Source organism: Hemiscyllium ocellatum (assembly GCF_020745735.1).
Source record: "Hemiscyllium ocellatum isolate sHemOce1 chromosome 15 unlocalized genomic scaffold, sHemOce1.pat.X.cur. SUPER_15_unloc_2, whole genome shotgun sequence".
Classification (NCBI taxonomy): Eukaryota; Metazoa; Chordata; class Chondrichthyes; order Orectolobiformes; family Hemiscylliidae; genus Hemiscyllium; species Hemiscyllium ocellatum.
In genome coordinates, this window is record NW_026867456.1 from 95,001 (window position 1) to 100,000 (window position 5,000).

The following is a 5,000-nucleotide window of genomic DNA, read 5'->3' on the forward strand; positions in this document are numbered from 1 at the left end:
GGTCGATGTGCTAAGCACCACGGGGCCCCTTTCGCCTGCAGGTCCCGAGCCGCCAACATGTTCTTAGTATCGTGTTCTCCAAACCTGGGTGACGGGCACCGCAGGGAGGCAGAGCCATCGCACTTGCCGGGTGGCAGAGGAAGGACCGGACTATGTACAATAGCGGCCAACGACTCCCAGAGCCGGTAGTGCGGCGTCTGCTCTCAGCCTAAGAGGCTTCTGGGAGTGCTCAGGCAAGGGTCAGCCTGCACCCTTGCTGGCAGCACCCAGGGGAACCAGGACGCTTGCATCTCTCGCCTTCATTTTCGACACAAACGCCTGAGGAGGGAAGCCAACCCTCCGTGTGTCAAGAGACCGTCCCCGCCCCGGCCTCCGACTGATTCTTAGAACGGACGGAAAGAGTCAGGCAAGCCTGTTAAGACTTCCGCGAACTCTCCGGCTTGCACTGAGACGCGAGGTCGATGTGCTCAGCACCACGGGGCCCCTTTCGCCTGCAGGTCCCGAGCCGCCAACATGTTCTAAGTATCGTGTTCTCCAAACCTGGGTGACGGGCACCGCAGGGAGGCAGAGCCATCGCACTTGCCGGGTGGCAGAGGAAGGACCGGACTATGTACAATAGCGGCCAACGACTCCCAGAGCCGGTAGTGCGGCGCCTGCTCTCAGCCTAAGAGGCTTTTGGGAGTGCTCAGGCAAGGGTCAGCCTGCACCCTTGCTGGCAGCACCTAGGGGAACCAGGACGCTTGCATCTCTCGCCTTCATTTTCGACACAAACGCCTGAGGAGGGAAGCCAACCCTCCGTGTGTCAAGAGACCGTCCCCGCCCCGGCCTCCGACTGATTCTTAGAACGGACGGAAAGAGTCAGGCAAGCCTGTTAAGACGTCCGCGAACTCTCCGGCTTGCACTGAGACGCGAGGTCGATGTGCTCAGCACCACGGGGCCCCCTTCGCCTGCAGGTCCCGAGCCGCCAACATGTTCTAAGTATCGTGTTCCCCAAACCTGGGTGACGAGCACCGCAGGGAGGCAGAGCCATCGCACTTGCCGGGTGGCAGAGGAAGGACCGGACTATGTACAATAGCGGCCAACGACTCCCAGAGCCGGTAGTGCGGCGCCTGCTCTCAGCTTAAGAGGCTTTTGGGAGTGCTCAGGCAAGGGTCAGCCTGCACCCTTGCTGGCAGCACCCAGGGGAACCAGGACGCTTGCATCTCTCGCCTTCATTTTCGACACAAACGCCTGAGGAGGGAAGCCAACCCTCCGTGTGTCAAGAGACCGTCCCCGCCCCGGCCTCCGACTGATTCTTAGAACGGACGGAAAGAGTCAGGCAAGCCTGTCAAAGATTTGAGCAGATGTCAAAATCTTTTAAGACTTCCGCGAACTCTCCGGCTTGCACTGAGACCCGAGGTCGATGTGCTCAGCACCACGGGGCCCCTTTCGCCTGCAGGTCCCGAGCCGCCAACATGTTCTAAGTATCGTGTTCCCCAAACCTGGGTGACGAGCACCGCAGGGCGGCAGAGCCATCGCACTTGCCGGGTGGCAGAGGAAGGACCGGACTATGTACAATAGCGGCCAACCACTCCCAGAGCCGGTAGTGCGGCGTGCGAGGTCTGCTCTCAGCGGAAGAGGGTTTTGGGAATGCTCAGGCAAGGGCCAGCCTGCACCCTTCCTGGCCGCTCCCACGGGAACCAGGCTACTTGCAATCCTTTCCCCCAATAGCAAGTGCCTTTTGGAGGGACGGCCGGAGTCAACGTGGGGTTTGCCCGCCCTCCAAAGTGTCAAGAGACCGCCGCACAGGCCTCTGACTGATTCTTAGAACAGGCAGCAAGAGTTGGGTAAGTCTGTCGAAAATTTGACAAAGTGTCAAAAATTAGACTTCCGAGAGCTCTTGGGCATGCACACAGGCCTGTCATTCAAGTGCTCTGCCCGCGGAACCGTTTTTCGGATGCCTTTCAAAGTGGTCCCGCGCCGCCATTTTGTTCTAAAAATCGTGTTCCCAGAAATCTCCGGGTACCCCGCCAACCTCACTGTGTCACAATGTCAAGTGGCACTGAATGGGTCTGAATTTCAAATTCGACTGCTTCGCTCTGGAACTCGAACCCGGCAAAACCGTTTGGATTTTTCCCGGTCCAGACTTCCGCGGCAGACAAAGTTAAAGTTTTCGGGCTGCAGACTCAAAACGACATCTGGCCAACCGCCGGGCTCAATTCGCCCAGTTCCTCCGGCACTTCGGAACTCATGTTCGGCATGAGTTTTTGAATCTTTCCCGATGCTTCGGCATTTTCCTCCGCTGACACTTAGAATATTTTTCACACTTGGCCGAAAATTTTTCTAAGTTTTTCTGGTTACTGATTTCTTCTTTTCGGGCATTTTTCTAAGTTTTCTTGGTTACTCATTTCTCATTTTCAAACATTTTTCTAAGTTTTTCTGGTTACTGATTTCTTCTTTTTGGGCATTTTTCTAAGTTTTCTTGGTTACTCATTTCTCATTTTCAAACATTTTTCTAAGTTTTTCTGGTTACTCATTTCTCATTTTCAAACATTTTTCTAAGTTTTTCTGGTTACTGATTTCTTCTTTTTGGGCATTTTTCTAAGTTTTCTTGGTTACTCATTTCTCATTTTCAAACATTTTTCTAAGTTTTTCTGGTTACTGATTTCTTCTTTTTGGGCATTTTTCTAAGTTTTCTTGGTTACTCATTTCTCATTTTCAAACATTTTTCTAAGTTGTTCTGGTTACTCATTTCTCATTTTCAAACATTTTTCTAAGTTTTTCTGGTTACTGATTTCTTCTTTTTGGGCATTTTTCTAAGTTTTCTTGGTTACTCATTTCTCATTTTCAAACATTTTTCTAAGTTTTTCTGGTTACTGATTTCTTCTTTTTGGGCATTTTTCTAAGTTTTCTTGGTTACTCATTTCTCATTTTCAAACATTTTTCTAAGTTTTTCTGGTTACTCATTTCTCATTTTCAAACATTTTTCTAAGTTTTTCTGGTTACTGATTTCTTCTTTTTGGGCATTTTTCTAAGTTTTCTTGGTTACTCATTTCTCATTTTCAAACATTTTTCTAAGTTTTTCTGGTTACTGATTTCTTCTTTTTGGGCATTTTTCTAAGTTTTCTTGGTTACTCATTTCTCATTTTCAAACATTTTTCTAAGTTTTTCTGGTTACTCATTTCTGCTTTTCCAACGTTTTACTAAGTTTTGCTGGTTACTGAGTTCACACTTTTAAACATTTTCGGGCATTTTTCTACGTTTTTCATGTTACTCATTTAGCACTTTCAGGCACTTTCCTATGCTTTCCTGCTTACTGATTTCACACTTTTAAGCATCTTCGGGCATGTTCCCTAAGTTTTGCAGTTCATTCGTTTGGGACAGTCAGGCAACTTTCCTAAGCTTTCCTGGTAACCGAATTCACATTGTTGAGAACTTTGGAACCCTTCCCTAAGCTGTGCTGGTTACTCACTTTACCTCTTCAGACACTTGCCCCCGTTGTGACAGAGACCACTTCCCGACTCGGGAAATGCACCAAATTCGGCCTGAACTCAGAGGGCAGTCCCCCCTCGAAGGCGTGGAAGTCGGCAGAATCGCCGGGTCAAATCCGGCTGAGCTACCCGGCTTGGAAGCCTCAAAGTCGGTATGAGCTGTCAGGTTCACTCCCATCCCCGTTTGGACCACTTCCCGACTCGGGAAATTCACCAAATTCGGCCTGAACTCAGAGGACAGTCCCCCCTCGAAGGCGTGACAGTCGGCAGAACCGCCGGATCAAATCCGGCTGAGCTACCCGGCCCCGAAGCCTCAAAGTCGGTAAGAGCTGTCAGGTTCTCTCCCATCCCCGTTTGGACCACTTCCCGACTCGGGAAATTCACCAAATTCGGCCTGAACTTATACAACAGTCCCCCCTCGAAGGCGTGACAGTCGGCAGAACCGCCGGATCAAATCCGGTTGAGCTACCCGGCTTGGAAGCCCCAAAGTCGGTAAGAGCTGTCAGGTTCACTCCCATCCCCGTTTGGACCACTTCCCGACTCGGGAAATTCACCAAATTCGGCCTGAACTTATACAACAGTCCCCCCTCGAAGGCGTGACAGTCGCTAGAACCGCCGGATCAAATCCGGTTGAGCTACCCGGCTTGGAAGCCCCAAAGTCGGTAAGAGCTGTCAGGTTCACTCCCATCCCCGTTTGGACCACTTCCCGACTTAGGAAATTCACCAAATTCGGCCTGAACTTAGAGGAGAGTCCCCGCTCGAAGGCGTGGAAGTCGGCAGAATCGCCGGGTCAAATCCGACTGAGCTACCCGGCCCCGAAGCCTCAATGTCGGTAAGAGCTGTCAGGTTCACTCCCATCCCCGTTTGGACCACTTCCCGACTCGGGAAATTCACCAAATTCGGCCTGAACTTAGACAACAGTCCCCCCTCGAAGCCGTGGCAGTCGCTAGAACCGCCGGATCAAATCCGGTTGAGCTACCCGGCTTGGAAGCCCCAAAGTCGGTATGAGCTGTCAGGTTCACTCCCATCCCCGTTTGGACCACTTCCCGACTTAGGAAAATCACCAAATTCGGCCTGAACTCAGAGGGCAGGCCCCCCTCGAAGGCCAGGCATTCGGCAGAACCGCCGGGTCAAATCCGACTGTGCTACCCGGCCCCAAAGCCTCAAAGTTGGTATGAGCAGTTAGGTTCACTCCCATCCCCGTTTGGACCACTTCCCGACTTAGGAAATTCACCAAATTCGGCCTGAACTTAGAGGAGAGTCCCCGCTCGAAGGCGTGGAAGTCGGCAGAATCGCCGGGTCAAATCCGACTGAGCTACCCGGCCCCGAAGCCTCAATGTCGGTAAGAGCTGTCAGGTTCACTCCCATCCCCGTTTGGACCACTTCCCGACTCGGGAAATTCACCAAATTCGGCCTGAACTTAGACAACAGTCCCCCCTCGAAGCCGTGGCAGTCGCTAGAACCGCCGGATCAAATCCGGTTGAGCTACCCGGCTTGGAAGCCCCAAAGTCGGTATGAGCTGTCAGGTTC